General features: G+C 34.5%; 1 long non-coding RNA gene across 1 annotated transcript; it reads right to left on the reverse strand.

Moving 5' to 3' along the window:
• Positions 1–17233: 17233 nt before the first annotated feature.
• On the reverse strand, positions 17234–19635 carry LOC311084832. Its single transcript, XR_014606630.1, has 2 exons — positions 19540–19635; positions 17234–18816 (listed from the first exon to the last, which is right to left on the reverse strand). It is a non-coding gene; the product is annotated as an uncharacterized lncRNA (long non-coding RNA).
• Between the last annotated feature and the right edge of the window lie 30 nt (positions 19636–19665).

The raw sequence follows: 19665 nt of genomic DNA on the forward strand, positions 1-19665 counted from the left end.
AATGTGAATTACTGATATCAATAATTCAATTGTCACTAGTTGAAATGTCTATTCTTGATATCAACAATTTAATTGCTACTAGTAAAATGTTTCATTTTTGATATCTGAAAATGTATTTCTGATATCAATATAATTTCAGATATCTAAAATGGCTTTCTTACTAGTAACAATCACATTCATGATATCAGAAATTATCATTGTCACTAGTGAAAATGGAATTATTGATATCAAAAATGAACATTGTTACTAGTAGCAATTAAATTGTTGATATCAAGAATAGACATTTCAACTAGTGACAACTGAATTCTTGATATCAAAAATAAAGGTTTTTACTAGTAAGAATTGTATTTCTGATATGTGTATTCAGAATTTTAACTAGTAAGAAATACATTTTGGATATCTGTAATAGTTTTGTCGCCCTTTTAACATTTAAAACATGTAGGATATGAATTGTTGATATCAACAATTCAATTGTTGATATCAACAATTCAATTCTTGATATCAACAATTCAATTGTTGATATCAAGAATGTAATTGTTGATATCAAAAATACAATTGTTGATATCAACAATTTAATTGTTGATATCAACAATTGTATTTTCACTAGTGAAATGTCACCATAGGCTGCCATTCAAAATCAATTGTTGATATCAAGAATTGATTTCTTACTAGTAGAAATATAATTGTTGATATCAAGAATTACATTGTTACTAGTAAAAATGGCAATTACTGATATCAATAATTCAATCGTCACTAGTTGAAATGTCTATTCTTGATATCAACAATTTAATTGCTACTAGTAAAATGTTTCATTTTTGATATCTGAAAATGTATTTCTGATATCAATATAATTTCAGATATCTAAAATGGCTTTCTTACTAGTAACAATCACATTCATGATATCAGAAATTAACATTGTCACTAGTGAAAATGGAATTATTGATATCAAAAATGAACATTGTTACTAGTAGCAATTAAATTGTTGATATCAAGAATAGACATTTCAACTAGTGACAATTGAATTCTTGATATCAAAAATAAAGGTTTTTACTAGTAAGAATTGTATTTCTGATATGTGAAACTGGAATTTTAACTAGTAAGAAATCAATTCTTGATATCAACAATTGATTTTGAATGGCAGCCTATGGTGACATTTCACTAGTGAAAATACAATTACAGATATCAACAATTATAGTTTTTACTAGTTGAAATTCAATTGTTGATATCAAGAATTATCATTTTAACTAGTGAAAATGTAAATGCTGATATCAAGAATTAGCATTGTTACTAGTGGAAATGTAATTCCTGATATCAAAAATAGCCATTGTTACTAGTAGAAATCTAATTCCTGATATCAATAACAATCATTTTAACTAGTGAAAATTTAGTTGTTGACATCAAGAATTCATATCCTGCAAATGATTAAAAGTCAAAACAGCTTGCCTATTGCCATTCCCAGGATATAAATTGTTAATATCAAGAATTATAGTTTTTACTAGTTGAAATTCAATTGTTAATATCAAGAATTATAGTTTTTACTAATTAAAATTAAATTGTTGATATTAAGAATGAACATTTTTACTAGTTGAAATGTAATTCCTGATATCAAAAATTGCCATTGTTACTAGTAGAAACATTATTCCTGATATCAAGAATTATAATTTTAACTAGTGAAAATTGAATTGTTGATATCAAGGATTCATATCCTGGAAATGAATAAAAGTTAAAACGGCTTGCCATACAGCGCGTTCATTTTGGCATACATGTGTGTTGTTCGTTCTACCGCGAAAGAGAACTTGATTCTGGCACGCGTCTATCTGTGTGTGTGTGTCAGGAGGACATTCACAGGCAGCTCGTTCTTTTATGTCTTATCGCGCATGAATGGTTTAAATGCATTTGCATTAATAATTGTGTTAACAGCGCTAATTTGTTTATTTAATATAAAATCGCAGCATTTTGCGTCATATAATCGCGTAGGCTTGACATCGCGATTGCGATTGCAATACGATTAATCGTGCAGCACTAATATATATATATATATATATATATATATATATATTAGTATATATATATATATATATATATTAGTATATATATATATGCGGTACTAATATATATATATATATATATTAGGGCTGTCAAAAGATTAATCGCGAATAATCGCATCCAAAATAAAAGTTTGTGTTTACATAATATATGTGTGTGTACTGTGTATAATTATTTTGTATATATAAATACACACACATGCATGTATATATTTAAGAAATATTTGCATACATATACTGTTTATATATTTAGATATAATTTATATTATATATAAATATATTTTTTTTATATATAAATTACGCATTTTTCTTAAATATATACAAGCATGTGTGTACGGTGACCGGGAGGGGACATGTTCACTTATTTTTGTCGTGGCCACAACATAAACTCGTGGGAACGTGATATTAAGTCGTGGCCACGAGATCATTTTGTTGAGGTAACGACACCATTATGTCGTGGCCACGCGATGCAAAGTCGTGGCCTCGAGATCATATGTTGAGGGAACGATATATTTTTCTCGTGGCCACGAGATCATTTTGTTGAGGTAACGACATCATTATGTCGTGGCCACGCGTTGAGGGAGCCACAGCGGCCAATACTGTAACCGTACCATAGACTGGGCTACAGCAGAGATGGAGATGACAGAAGAAATAACATTTTACTTTAAATTAGGAATGTCATATAAAGACATAGTGCGGTCTTTGGCATTAAGACATGGGTACGTTATAAGTGAGAGACACATGAAGCGCATTCGTAGACTTTGTCGCACGCATATTTAGGGACCGTCTCAAAATTACATGCGACATTGGCATAAACATTTCTAACTTCAATAGCATTTGAAGACAATGACTTACAGTCATAAGACCAACTGTACACTGTTCACCCAGGTCTCATGTATGATGCACACCTTTTAGATTTTTGATATTTATGACAAACTGCTAAATCATATGCAAATATTGTAGGCCTATTTCACTACTGCCACATACCTGACACCTAGATGAACAATGTACAGTTGGTTTTATGACTGTAAGTCATTATCTTCAAATGCTATTGAGCTTTAAATGTGGTCATATTCTGTATATGATCCCACACAGTAGTGAAATACATAGCATTATTTGCATATGATTTAGCAGTTCACTGTCATACATATGTGACCTTGACCAAATAGCTGTTAGAGATGTCGACCAAATTGACTACGCCACCCCCACTTTTCTGGGATGGGGGACCCTAACAATGATGGTTTTAACACAGGCAGTTCAAATAAATGAACCAGAAGCCGGAGTGCAAAAATTTGATAATTTATTAAAATGACAGATACAATCCTTCATAGATATGGTAGTTGGAATAACATGATTGGTAGCACTGTTGTTCAAAAAAATATTTCACAAACTTACGAAAATAAAACAAACCAAAACCTCAAAAAGAAACAAACACAAATACCACAACAACGCCACTAAATTTAAGAAAACATTAAACAAAAAGCAAAAATGAAAACAATGCACCAAACAATCAGAATTAAATTATTTAAGAAATATGATAAATTAAAGAAACACAAATGGTGTCCCAGATAGCAAACAGTCATTGAAACTATGTTAAATCAACATTCCTTTTTCAACAATAAGTCATTGAATCAACATCGAAATCTGATGTTGATTCTACATCATTTTGCACCCTGTTTTAATATTGAAACAATGTTGAAATCCTGTCCATAGATCAACGGAATTTCAATGGTATTTCAATTATCAGGAATATTGAAACAATGTTGAAATTTCAACTAAACTAAGGATCAACGTGAATTCAATGGAATTTCAATCGTTTTTAAATGTTAATTTTAAATGTAATGCCATAAAATAAATAGCCTGCTTTATCTACAGCCAGTAGTAATAGAACATTTGAAATCTCGTATAAAACACTGAACACACCACACTGAAACAAATTCATTTTTATTAGCCTTTTTATTTAATTATTTGTACTCTTTATTTACACTTCAATGTCCTCTGATGCCGAATATTTTGTCGTCCAGTCCCTCCTGCCCGGTCTGGCCTAGCGCAGCCACTTTTGCACAGCCTGTGGGTGACGGCGGCTGTCCCCATCTGCTGAGTAGAGCATCTAAAACAGAAAATAAAATCACAATGCAAAAAAATAGCATTTAAGTTAAACAGAACACATATTTAAACACTTGGAACAAATTCAAATTCAATATAGGCTAAATAACTGGATACTTATAACTAAGTAAATATGTAGCCTATTGATTAGAGTTACCAGACAAAAGATTTTTTCCGGTTGACTAATTGCACATTTATATTAATTTCTGCTTAAAAGGGATACTCTACCGAGAAATGAAAATTCTGTCATTATTTACTCACCCTCATGTTGTTTCAAACCTGTATGAATTTCTTTCTTCTGCTGAACAGAAGAAACTGGCAGACAGTTTTAGATACCATTGCCTTCCATAGTAGGAAAAACAATTTACTATGGAAGTCAATGGTATAAAACTGTCTGGTTACTGACATTATTCTAAACATCTTCCTTTCTGTTCAGCAGAAGAAAGAAATTCATACAGGTTTGAAACGACATGAGGGTGAGTAAATAATGACAGAATTTTCATTTTTCGGTAGAGTATCCCTTTAAATACTGGGTGCATGGAGGAATAAAGCATACGCCCGAGCACATGCGTAAATCTCACCGCAAATCTCAGGCAAAAACAGGCTAATAATAATAAATAGGCTATGTCATTGAAATTACAGAGGCATTTTAATTGTTTCTATATGAAGTATTTGGGGCTAAGCCCCCCCTTGTCGCCAGGCCTGGTTGGCACTGACAGTGCGCGCGCGCTTCCCCGCGCTCAGAAAAGGTGCAGAACAGAACGCCAATGAAATGTTTTCCTCAAAAGCAGATCTTGGAGAAGATCATCAAAAATCGTGATATCGCATAAGCACTAGTATAAAACGACTGTTATCATTTCTGAAAACAAACAATTGAGTTACAAAACTGTATCGCACGCATATCGCAGCCCTGCTCGAGAATTATTAATATTTTGTATTTGTATATTACGACGAGATGGTCTAATCGGCATTTCGGCGGTGCTGTGTTAATAGATGTCACTAGCAATGGGTACAGACATATATTTTGAGCTATCACAAAAATAGACTGGACTCGGAGGTTTTGCTAACTTTATAACCTAGAAGAGTTTGGCAGATTTTGACACATGGTAAAACAAAAATCTATTTCAGTGACCAGCACTGCGGTTACTACACTAACCATCATGTTAACGATCAGCCTAACAGTATTTGATTAAGTACAATTCATTCATATCGAACATTAAGCAAGCTTACCTGTACGCTTGTGCCAAGGGTCCAGAAATGAGCTGTGTCCGGTGCAGTACGTTGGTGTTGATCTCTCGGTCAACCAAAAATCGATGGATTTTCAATCATATTTCCCGGTCAACTATATATCGATGCATTTTCAATCATATTTCCCGGTCAACTATATGCCGATGACTTTTCAACAATGATCGTTTCCCAGTCAACTATAAATCAATGACTTTTCAACACATTCAGCAATCGCCCGGTAAACCAAATATCAATGCTTAATCAATCATAAAGATAACTATAGATCAATGTTGTTCCAATATTGTTGCCATCAACATTATTAACATCAGGTTTTCATCGATATGGTAATGGTGATTCAACATTTATTTTACATTGAAATTTCAATATCAACCATAATGATGATTCAGATGGAAAAACAATGTTTATTCAATGTTGGCTTGCTGTCTGGGGTATCTAACATTTAAATCAATTAAGCTGAAAAATTATAATGTAAATTAAATTATATAACAGAAGACAATGATAGATATGACACTCGAAATAAAACAAATCAAACTAAAATCATAAACTGGAAAACACACCACATGGGAGGAAACAAAAATAAACCCAATAAAAAAATCAAAACCAATCAACCATATATCACACATATAAATCAATAAGACCTCCCATACAGTGGTACACCAGTAAATAAGACAGAAAGATTTCAAAAAATGAATACCAAACCGCTACAACAATGACATGATTATCCAATTAACGAAAGAAAACAAAATCTCAATTTCAGTGGGAAAAGAAACGATGACCACCACCCAAAGAAGGTTTTGAAACTCAATACACTATAGTTCACTTGGTTGGCTGAGACATAACGGTCTCAATGAGAGGCAAAAGTGAGTTGTAACGGTCTATTCCTTACAGCGTCCGTCAATGCAGGCACCAATGATCGTCGAGCCTTCTCAGATCAACAAGTCATCGGCACAGGAATGATCCTAAAATACATTCACAGGTAGCCAAGCCCAACCGCAGAGTGACACGCACACTGCATTCTCCGATCAACAGGTCATCAGCGCAGGAATAATCACTGAATTCAGGTACAGCATTAACACACAAGCAGTTCTTCCAACGCGCCAGTAAAAGGAGAGACCACGCACACTCGTGCATCAAGCAGAGAATGAGAACAAACGCTCTTTCATTGACACCCGCGAGACTTTAAATGCGGCCGACCTAATCACCTCACCTGCCCACTTAAAGGCATAGCATACTCATTCTGGTTACACATATCAAAAATATTAAAGGTGTGCATCATACATGAGACCTATATGAACAATGTACAGTTGGTTTTATGACTGTAAGTCATTGTCTTCAAATGCTATTGAGCTTTAAATATTGTCATATTCTGTATATGATCCCATACAGTAGTGAAATACATAGCAATATTTGCATATGATTTAGCAGTTTATTGTCATAAATATCAAAAATATTAAAGGTGTGCATCATACATGAGACCTGGGTGAACAGTGTACAATTGGTTTTATGACTGTAAGTCATTGTATTCAAATGCTGTTGAAGTTAGAAACGTTGCATGTAATTTTGAGACGGTCCCTAAATATGCGTGCGACAAAAAAAGTCTAAGAATGCGCTTATCTTTATAACGTACCCATGTCTTAATGCCAAATACCGCACTATATCTTTATGACATTCCTAATTTAAAGTAAAATGTTATTTATTCTGTCATCTCCATCTCTGCTGTAGCCCAGTCTATGGTAGGCTACGGTTACAGTATTGGCCGCTGTGGCTCCCTCAACGCGTGGCCACGACATAATGATGTCGTTACCTCAACAAAATGATCTCGTGGCCACGAGAAAAATATATCGTTCCCTCAACATATGATCTCGAGGCCACGACTTTGCATCGCGTGGCCACGACATAATGATGTCGTTACCTCAACAAAATGATCTCGTGGCCACGACTTAATATGACGTTCCCACGAGATATTTTGACGTTCCCACGACTTAATATCACGTTCCCACGAGTTTATATGTTGTGGCCACGACAAAAATAAGTGAACCGAACATGTCCCCTCCCGGTCACCGTAATGTGTGTGTATTTATATATACAAATTTAATTATACACAGTACACACACATATATTATGTAAACACAAACTTTTATTTTGGTTGCAATTAATCGCGATTAATCTTTTGACAGCCCTAATATATATATATATATATATATATATATATATATATATATATATATATATATATATAAGTTGTGACGTAGTTAATCTGAATAATTTCTTCTTTGTTTGGCTAGTAGAAGTTCTGAATGGTCGGTAACTTAAAAATTTAGTAGCCAAATTGGCCGGTGGGGGACAAAGGTAATTTCAAACCCTGGTTATATCATTAACACACGGAAACTCAAAGGTCTTCACCACAACCTGTCAAAATAAAAGTTTGGTTTAACGTGATAAATTTAATAATAATACTAACACTAATAATAATAAATTATCAAAAATATTTTTTTTAAGGAGTAATTACACTTTTTCTAATTGCTATGTTGTAATTTTAACAGTATAAAGCTCAGTTGTTTGACAAAAAAGTTTAATTTCATATAAGATCAATTAAATGAATGTTTGATTGATTGCTTCACAACACAGAATTTGTGGAAAACAAAAAAATTCATAGATAATATGTATTGTATTGCTAAAATTGTTGTTTTTATTCATATTCAAGGATTATAGACAATGGCAGACAGCGACCAAGGCAGCTCTGGCATAATGCCAATAACACTTCTACAAATGACTTTATTTACAGTTATTGACGTAAAAATTCCTAAAGTACTGAAAAAGGGTACCGTTGGGTACCGGCACAACTTTCAGGTTAAAATGTGAACGGTGCATCATTAATCAAAAAGTTAATGACTAGTGAGGGATTTTTGTCAGAAGAAGAGAAGAAGTGGGACACAGATAACAAAGGGAAACACTATTACAACATACAAAATGTGTTTCTGATAAATGTGACCGTAATGTAGGCCTACCAGAAAATGTTGAGCATGTCATTCATTTTGTAGTGTAATAAATAAAGTGCAGAGAGGATAATTTTACTTGACAAATATATATATTAATATATATATATATATATATATATATATATATATATATATATATATATATATATATATATATATATATATATATATATATATATATACGCCATAGACTGTAAAAAATATGGACAAAGCGTCTGTGACGTCACCCATAGAATTTCTGAAGAACGGTTTTGAGGCGGTTTATGGGGGGTATGGGCGGCGCCATCTTCGACAATCTTATACAGAGCAACCCATTTTATGTACTATATTTCAATACAAATGTTCAGAAAGGATACAGAGGTGGTATGATGCGTTGTGTCAGATCATGGCCGAGACGTCAAATTTCAGGAATTCCACTCGGCGCAGCCTATGCTCGTTATCAGCTGTCAATCAAGCTCATACATTTTATATCTAAATACGATCTAAACTAACGAGTTAGAAAAAAATTCACCCCCCTCACAGTTGTCAGGCACTCGGAACCTATTGAAAAATACAATAAAAGTCCATGGGACCAACCTGTAAAAACATGAATTTATGCTGTGAAAACGGACATTTTAACATGGGGGTCTATGGACATTTGCTCCCTTTTGGGACCTGCCCCTAGCGGATTTTCGATGTAGTGCAGTTTTTCGCACTTCCGGGTAGGCTTCATTTTTCAGATTAGAATGTTGCCGCTTGGTCTGCGCTCGCTGCGGCTGCCTCACAGGGGGGCAGGGTTTAATATTTGATTGAAGGTTCCCCGGGCGCCGCCATTGATTAGCGGACCCCCACCTGCTGTTAGCATTCCATTGACTTTTCATTCCATTCCGAATAACTTTACATCTGAGGCGTTTAAAGACTCCATTTGTCCATTTTTTATTTCTAAACAAACACGAAAATGTATAAAAGGCTCCATTACCTTGTATCTTACGTTATGGCCCCGTAGATGCAGTTTTTGTAAAATAGGCTAACGATTGCGTCATAACCTGCGACTCTCTGTCGCACAGTAGAGAATTACCATATGGACAGGAGGAGAAGCTCGCGCGCAATCGGGGGGACGAGGAGGCAAAATGATTAATCAGAATACTTAGCAAAAGTTGCTCCTGCTCCTAGCTCATGGACAGCTCCTACTCACACTCTCCGTCTCTGCAAGTTTCGGAAGGGAATGATTCAGATTTCTCTTGGCACAGCTACTAGAAGACAGACAGGTTGCTCACGTCACATCTACGTCATCAAGCTCAGTTTGAGTCTGCGCAGTACGCTCAGCCATCAGGAAGTGAGTGCTTCTAATTGACTTCACTTGTCTCCGTTGAATCCAATGGGGTCACTGTGTCCAGTTTATATAATGTCTATGCTGCCTCCTCTCCCCCTCCCTCTCAAACACGACACTGGCTTTGAGCGTGACCGGCTGATGATTGGCTGTTCTGCCTTAAGTCCCGCCTCTCTTGGTGTGTTAGATTTATCGGTCAGCTCGCGCTGAGGCGGCGGGAACTTATGCGGGGAGGTTATGGTTATTTACATCTCCCTTTTCCAGGTAGTTTGAATGAATGTTTATGCTTTCGAGGTTTTTAAATAAGCTTGATATGTTTTTGGGAAGATGTTCTGTTTATGTTTTTGTAAGAATTGATAAATTAGGAAATTCCAGACAGTCTGTTTTGGGGGTGACCAGGCCCTGAGAGGACAAAAGGACCTCTCTGGAGATTACCATTTGAACTGGCCCTCGTGCACCATTGAGACGAAAGTCTCACCTCTGAGTCATCTTAATCTATATCTCCTTCCCTCTCCCTTCACCCCCTCTCTCTCATGCTCAGATGATCACCTGATTTCACCCAAGAAAATGTATAGTTTAATGTGAATGATTATCACAGAGTATTTTCATGTTTGGTATCGTTTAAAATGTCTCAGTGCGACTGGTACAATTCTCTCATTTCGGAATAAGTAAAACAAAAGGTAATAAGGTTTTAAGAGTTTACACACAAAGAGAGGTGGTCTCTCAAGCAAATGGTCTCCCACCCCCATGAAGGTGCGACCTCTGAATGCAAATTTCTTTTGTTAGTACATGTTTCCTTGTGAAAGGTTTGTGTATCCTCCTGGGACCCAAGAATAGACTTTTGTCCACTGTAGTGGACATTATATTTTAGTGAATTTCTCTGACGTCATACATGTCACATGACACAACCTGGGTGTCCTGTAAAGAGCACATTCAGGACTTTTCAGAGACACCAAATGTTTGGAGGTTTCACCATGAAAACAACTTCTCCTTGGTCTTTAAAAATGTCTGACATTAATTTAGTGATCAAATGTAGCATTCTTATGGAAATATGATAATATATTGTAATTATAATTTAAATTGGACTACTTTTCAAATTGTATTTCATAAAACAACATCTCAGGAAAATGTTAAGGGGTTTCAAATAAAAAAAATATTTTCTGTTACAGAACAGGGCGTTGATTTCAAACGTGTCCACTGTAGAGGACACCAGGACTTAAATCATGTTTATCAGGCATTTTGTGAGACACAACAAGTGAATATGGAAATAAATTATACATCAATATTCCTATGAAATATTAGATATTATTATTAAAATGTTGCCAATTATTACTCCAATTATTACACTTCTTTTTTCATTAAATGTTGCTCCAAGAACACATTAAGGTGCAAATAAGATACAGTTTATATATACATTGCATTGAATGGGAATATTAATTTATGGACATTTTACCCACATATTGCATAATGTAAAATGGTGTATCAATTCATTCCATTATTTCTTTCATAACATAGTTGAGAATAATCTTCATACAAATTTTGGTTGAAAAAATCCTGAAACCCCCAACTTTATTGGTGATTGAAAAAAAAATCCCATTGTTTTTGCCTATACATATAATTTCATGTCATTTTATTTTTTAAACAACTTAGTCCTGGCGTCCACTACAGAGGACATGGCATAACTTATGAATAAAATATTATTTTGCAAAAATGTTTTTTTACCATTTGTTTATTGTGATCTAAACAGTGTGATGACATGGAAAAAAACTAAATTCAAAAAACTTTTTTTTTCTGGGTCCCAGGAGGGTATATAAGGAGATGCAGCAGAGAGTTCGGGGCCTTTTCTGTACTTCAGATTGGTCCGTGAGGCTGAGAGAGATAGATCTCTCAGCCTCACGTATTTCTTAAAGTTGGGTTGCATCTTCTCTCTATTCCAGAGCATTTGATGTTTTGTATCGATTATCTTTGAATTGATTATGAAATTGGCATGATACATTTACCTGACATAATAAATCCTAATGTGATTATTCCAACTGATTTTGACATTGTTCATTTAAAGGCAGGGTAGGTAGGATTTTATAAAAACAAAAAATGCAAATTTGTTTAAACTTTCTATATATATCAATACATAATTAAAATGTAAGTACTCTGAAAAAAAGAGTATAAAAATCAAGTGACTCTAGACCGTTTAATCTGCATTAAACACAGCTCATTATTTCCATTCGGGACGAAACAAAGGATTGGCTTAGGCGACTGTCACTCTCTCGCAACCATGGCAACCACCCTTTTGCCACGGGATCTGCCCACTTGCGCGCGCACGTTTGATTTGAGGAATTCAAGAGGCATGGAACCTGGGAATAGCAAAACAATGGCAGAGAAAGAGCAATCAAAATTCACATTACCGGCATGCAGTTAGTGAAGGCAAAAAAAGAAGACAGTACAAGAAAAGGTAATGAACAAAAAGTCTTTGGATAAACAAAGAAATAAAACGCCTGTCAATATCGTCGTGGCTTTCCAGCGACCACCCCGTCCTCGGCCTCTACTTCCTCGGACCCTAGTTGCACGCCACGGCCTCTTGCACGACCTCCTGCTTCGCCCTAAAATTATTTTTATTTTACAAAAGGGCATTTTACAAACCTACGTTTTGCGCATGTGCTCCTGCACGCACTTTTCCAGTCACAACACAGCAATCAAAGGAGGACGCGCTGAAAACTGTAATGCTGTTCTCTTTCTTCATAACTCGTACTGAGAAGGTTTGAGTTGCAAAGGAATTTGTGACTGTTTCACCTGTTCAACCACATCAAAGTTTCGTAATTAGTAAGTCCGTGCTTTTTCTCTTTTTGTTCTTATGTGCTGAAGGGCCGCTGTGCCTTGGTGAAACGGTGTTTGTACGTGAAGAGCTCTTTTCCAAAACGCCATAAACCTAAAAAGCTGCCTCAAAGATCCAGCAAAAGTAATGATTATGAATATGTAAAATATTGCAATAAGACATTTTAATTGTTTATTAATTTCTGTGTCGGCTGCAAAGATGAAGTTGACGATAGACTCGCGATCTTCGCAGTAGGCTAGTGAACGCACCAGAGAAATGCACATTTATTAGGCTACATAGTTTTATTTTGTTTTGGATGGTTTTGTTTAGAACCAGCTTAATGTAAATATATTTCACATTTTTTAGGCCTGTGAGGCGAGGCTACTGTTCGGTTCATGATGATATAATCTCCAGTTCAAGCACCTTGTGTTGTGATTGATAGCCTATATTTATTTTTATGTAGGCTATGTAATCCAGAAAATTGGTTAATGAAAAAAATATTAAAATTAAGATACAATTAATACAAAACGAAATTCGTTTTAAAGAAAGGCTTTGTGCTTTCTGTTTTGAGGTCTCTGTGAAAGTTTGAAAGTCTTAAGTGCCGCTTTTCAGAGCGCTCTCGCGTCCATAATGGAGAACTGTCACGTAATATTGTTTTTTCCTCATAAATGCAAACACGAAAAATAAAAGACAAAAGACGTTTTTAAAAAGACAAACCATACATTTTTGAAAAAAAAAATTATGGATTTATAGCGTTTTGGGGAAAAATGGATGGATTTATACCATTTTGAAAATGTTTTTATTTTTATTTTGAATTGATCATCAACAATATTGTTGTTTGATTTAATAATCACTGTTGCAAGAAGTGCCTAGTTAAGTTTTTTTTTTTTTTTTTTGTAAGTGGAAAAAGTAGGGGCTGCCAAAGATTCTGTTTAGTTAGCTCCTTTTTTGTTTTTTTTCTATAGCCTACAATAATATAGGTCAAATGCAGCAAGTCAAAAGACCAACTGGACCTTCTTTGCCAGTTTGCACACATTTCTTTGAAGGGTGGCAAAAATATCGCCTGAATATCGATATCTAGATATTGGAAAAAAATATCGAGATATTCATTTTTGTCAATATCTCCCACCCCTACATGCAGAACACCATACTGTATATGTTATGAATCTTACACGAAATTCATCTTCATCACAATGTAACTGATGGTAATGTAAAAAAGTGTATCAATGCAACCTGTTTTTATAGCTTATATAACTAGCTCGTTAGCGAATCAAAAAATATATATTTTAAATTTAAACTTTACCAATATCAATATGTTAGGTTGATAGTGAGTACTAAAATACATCTTATTTGTTTATATTCATAAGCAATTAGCATTATATTTTTTTATTACATGTGATTCTGACATGATGTCACTACATGCACTGTGCTCCTTCCTCTCCACTCGTCTTATAATGCGTGTTCAGCTCAGCGGTCAGAGTCGCGCGTTCATGTGTTTTGGGGGCGTGGCTTTGTAAGGAGCCCAGAAGGGAGGGGGTGGAGTGAATGGAAATAATGAGCTGTCTTTAAAACAGTCGTGAGAGGTCTACAGACACTCGATTTTTATACTTTCTTTTTCAGAGTACTTACATTTTAATTATGTATTGATGTATAAATAAAGTTTAAACAAATTTGGAAAATAAGGTTTTTAGACAAATCCTACCTACCCTACCTTTAATGGTTAAAAGGAATAGTCAAACATTCGCTCACTTTTAGTGAGGCACAGGTATTATTAAAACCTTTCATTTATGGAGTCAGATGAAATAAACGAGTAAATATATGATTAATGTATTACAAATTTAACCAACCAATACTTTGCATGAGTGAGGACAGAACACGTGATTCCTTCCCCGTGTATTGGCGAACCGGCAGATTGGACCAATATAGCGGGCCTTACATTTTGTTGACATGTCGAGTGTTTTCGGTTATATATATATATATATATATATATATATATATATATATATATATATATATATATATACACACTACCAGTCAAAAGTAAAATCTTGGTAAGATTTTAATGTTTTTAAAATAAGTATCTTCTGCTCACCAAGGCTGCATTTATTTGATTGAAAACACAAACAAAAACAGTCATGTTATGAAATGTTACAATTTAAAACAGCGGTTTTCTATGTGAATGTATAGTAAAGTGTAATTTATTCCTGTAATCAAAGCTGAATTTTCAGCATCATTACTCCAGTCTTCAGTGTCACATCTTCAGAAATCATTATGATTAAGAAACATTAATGATTATATTATTGTTGAAAACATTTTTTACATTTTTATTTCATGATGTTATGATGAAAAGAAAGTTCAAAAGAACAGCATTTATCTGAAATCTAAACCTTTTGTAACATTAAACACTACCCTTCAAAATTTGGGGGTCAGTAAGAATTTTTATTTTATTTTTGGGGGAAATAAATAAATCAATACTTTTATTCATCGAGGATGAGTTAAACTGATCAAAAGTGACAGTAAATACATTTATAATGTTAGAAAATATTCTATTTTAAATAAATGCTGTTCTTTTGAACTTTATATTCAAAGAATTTTGAAAAAAAAAATGTACACAACTGTTTTCAACGTTGATAATGTTTTTTGAGCATCAAATCATCATAGTAAAGCGATTTCTGAAGGATCACGTGACACTCAAGACTGGAGTAATGATGCTGAAAATTCAGCTTTCATCTGAGGAATAAATTACATTTTAAAATATATTAAAATAGAAAACATTCATTTTAAATTGTCATAATATTTCACAATATTACGGTTTTTTATTTTTTATTATTATTTTTTTTTATCAAATAAATGCAGCCTTAGCAAAACTTATTTTAAAATGCACGAGTCACAACACAAGCTGTAAATACTTCAGGAAAATTTATGCAAATCGTCGGAGTTCTCTGAGACTGGAATGGGCACCTCAGGAGGTGGGATCACCTCTCGCCAGACTCTACCTCCAGCCAAATTGTTACCCAGGATGACAGTAACCCCATCCACTGGCAAAGACGGACAAATTCCCAAAGATACTTCTCCACAAATCAGGTCGGAAGTCAAGTGTACTCTATGTAGAGGAACAGAAAGAGTGTTTAATCCAATGCCCCTGTCGCAACAAAGTTAAGGGAGTCACCACACACCACAGCAAATTAATAAATGAATTTATGAATTCGTGTAAGACAAAACGACATTAAGGATCAGTATAAATGACAATCAGTGTGTCAGTAGTTGTGTGCAAATGTATATCACTCATGAAAAGTAACAGTCCAACCACCCCACAGGAGATGGAACAAAAGTCTCCATATACCTGACATCTCTTCAGTTCTTCAAGCCAACAAGAGTTCCAATACAGCGCAAACGAAACCAGCCCAAGCTCAGCCCAAGCCCGCTCTCATCTCTGTCCCAGTCTTAAATAGAGCGTCATGATTACGTCCAGGTGTACAACCATACACTTCAGCCAATCATCTGCAACTCAGAGATAACAGGTTAATCACTGAAACGGTCACACATAATATATTAGGCTACTTAGGCCTATATATTAAAGATTATTAAAGTATTTCTGATTCTTTAGCAAGTCTGTTGTGTATTTTCACAACAGAGTTTTAACTTATTTTTTCTAGTATCACTCATTTAAATGGGAAGCTTTTTATATCTTGTATGTTATACCTTTTGTACCTGTCATTGTATTCATCGTTTTTATTGTTAATAAACAAACCACATCCATCCCCCGCACTTTTGAAAAGCTTGCTACGGCCCTGCATATATATATATATATATATATATATATATATATATATATATATATATATATATATATATATATATATATATATATATATATATATATAGAATACTTATTATTATTTTAAAAAAAAATTCTTCACCTGAAGTCTGTAAAACCCTGATATTACACACTCATGTACAGTAGGTGGCGGTATGCTCCTATAAATAGCCTATTGGTTCAATAGAATCTGTCTGCACCCCGCAAGACTTCAAGTTACGCCCACTTCAAGTTACGCCCCTTCAAGTTACGTCACTTCAAGTTACGCCCCTTCAAGTTGCGTTACGCCCCTTCAGGTTACGTCACGTCACAAGTCACGCCCCTTCAAGTTACGTCACGTCACTTCAAGTTACGCCCACTTCCGCGATATGACGAGATGACATCAAATGACCGCGAGATTGATTAAAGTATGCGATTAGTTCCGTATGCTTTTTAATCGATCTCGCACACGTTTAACTGAACATATTCAAATAAACTAAACTGACTCTTACCTGTTCATGAACATAAACCTTTGAGATGACATCTTCAAAATGCCTGTTTTTGTCTGTATTCAGTAAAGCAAGTTTCAATATGCATTAATGCCAAGGTATTGATAGCCTAATGTATTGCTAGAAAACATATTGCAATGTATTGTTTTTTTCTAATTGTCCCACCTCAACTACTGTGGAGTAAGTACTAATATAGCTATTCTTTTGAAATTGTGCTTTGTCTAAAACATTTTTTTTTTAATAAATATTGTTAAACATCTTTTCATGTTTTAAATAAATAATTTTAAACATCTGTTCATGTCATATTGCCTGATGTGCTGACAAATGAATTTTTGACAACAGTAATAAACCGCTAAATGCACTACTGTCAAATATCTTATGATACTTTGAGACAAATTAACTACAAGAAAACTTATCACAATTTTTTTTTTTATTGAAAGGCAACACAATTGTGGCAATCCACAATTTCTGGCACTAATATTGTCATAGAAAATCATATTGTGCCTCCAGCCACATAAAAACAGTCCATGCAGCAGTATCCAGCAAAATCATTTTCAGAGTAGAACCCTTGAAGTTTTCCTCTTTGTCCACTTGCCCAGTATCCTTCACAGTCTTTGTACAAATCATCGCATTGAATGCAACGGGAGATCAGGGGCCTGTTTCAGAAAGGAGGTTCAACCAACTCTGAGTCAAAACTTAAACTCTGAGTTGACTTACCCTGAGATGAGAAACTCTGAGTTTTCGGTTACAGAACAGCTGAAATTAGTTAGTTTAATCAACTCTGAGTTGAACTACTCTGAGTTAGGCGCGTGCACCACAACTATAAAAAGCCATTATCAATGGAGCGCAGATATTATGAGTCACCATGGCAACAGCGCCAGACAAAAAGAGGTCTTCATATTTCTCACCAGTACAAACATTATTACTGTAATTTTACAGTATTAGAACATTAATACTGTAATTTAATGAAAGGGATTACTCTTAATTCTTCTGTAATTTAAAGTAAAATCTGATGTAATTGCATTAGACTATAGAACAATTCTGTATATTTAACACACATTTTTAAAAGGTATATTTTTAATGTAAAATACAAAGATGGTGTGCACATCCCAAACACCCAAATTGGGCGCAGGTGCAGGACAACTAAATGATATAAACAAAATAAAGAAGTGTGAAGTCCACACACTGAAAATTACTGCTCCAAAAGAGTTTATTCAAGCTATTCAAGCTCAAGCAACGTTTCGACCCTCAGGTCTTCATCAGGCTCAATGTTAATGTAATAGTGAAGTCAACTTTAAATAGATACAGGTGATCACCTTAATCAGGCACACCCAAGAAATCATGTGACAAATACAAGTCTATATTAATATATAATATTATGTGTCTACACATCAAACAATCTACACATTCTGATTATTTCACATTTTTATGTGGAGTAGCCGACATAATCAAAGTTTAAATCTAAGTATAAACAGGTATTCTTATTTGTTTAGAATGTAAATAATCTACTACTGTATTTTCAGTTGCCAGTTAAGGAGTTATATAGACTTCATCTTATTTATTTTTTAAAACTGCAGTAAAAATAGCAACATTTTATTTATTAATAAAAGATTAATTGTATTAATAAAAATGTACTGAAAGAATGAATGAGGTGTTTAAACACCACTTCCTCTTTAAAAAGGGGGAGGAGACCAAAAGAAACTCTGGGTTTACAGAAGAAAACCTGCTCCCGACCAGGTTAGGTTCACGGAGTCAGTTACCATGGTAACTGACTCTGTGTATAAGTTACCTCTCTTTCAGAAACGGGCTTGACTTACTCTGCTTTCTCAGGTTTGACATACCTCCCATTCTGAAACAGAAAACTCAGAGTTTCCCTCATTTCAGGGTTAACATACTCAGAGTTTTCACTTAACCTCCTTTCTGAAACAGGCCCCAGATAGGGAATGCGGTAGGTCCTTTTATACTCCTCTGAAAAGGAGTTCCAGTTTACCACACCTGTTGACAAAAAAAAAGAAAGGTTTAAGTGTAAAACATGTTTGCATTTCTTTCTTTTTTTTAATATGAACTTTTTCCTCAATATTAATTTTAGTAGTGGTGTGCCACCCCACAACAAGACAATTCAGAAATGAAAAGAAACACTTATTGCCTAAAACAAAAAGCATTAGTCTAATGTAGAAGTGAATGTTATATTATGATGATTAAAATAATTTTAGCACTAGAACCTTGACTTGAATCATAACTGTGGCCCACACAAATGTAGAATCGTCACTCAAAAGCACAACAGCTGCACACAAATCACAGAGGAAACTTCACTGGTCATAAACTTATACAGAAAATAATATATTAGGAAACATCTATGTACAACATGCATTTACATTTTAATAATGGCAAGTGACCACTCCAGGGTCCATCTTATGTGTTGTGTTGCTGGCATCTTCAGGACACAGATTGACAAGTGGCACTCAAGTAATCACCACTAAGAAACGTGTATTATTCTGAATGCAGCGATGTGTGAGGAGAAATAAATAACATTACACGTTGCATGTTACAGAGTGAGCTCCCAAATTACCCTAATGTTTACCCTGACTAGCTAGCTTATTCTTATAGATAGATTAATAGATAGATTATCAACTCCAGAAACAGTAGAAAAATGTGTTACTGTATGAACATTTCTTATACAGTTCAATTTAAACAGTTATCTGTGGAAAATATTCTTACCGTGGTCTCTGAACGATCTGCCATCTTGCCAACAAAATCTCGTTCTACTGACATCTCGTGTGATTCGGTTGTGATTTGGACAACTTCAAGTTACGCCTACTTCAAGTTACGCCCCTTTCAAGTTAC

The sequence above is a fragment of the Abramis brama genome (assembly GCF_963993115.1).
Source record: "Abramis brama genome assembly, chromosome: 6".
In the NCBI taxonomy this organism is placed as follows: Eukaryota; Metazoa; Chordata; class Actinopteri; order Cypriniformes; family Leuciscidae; genus Abramis; species Abramis brama.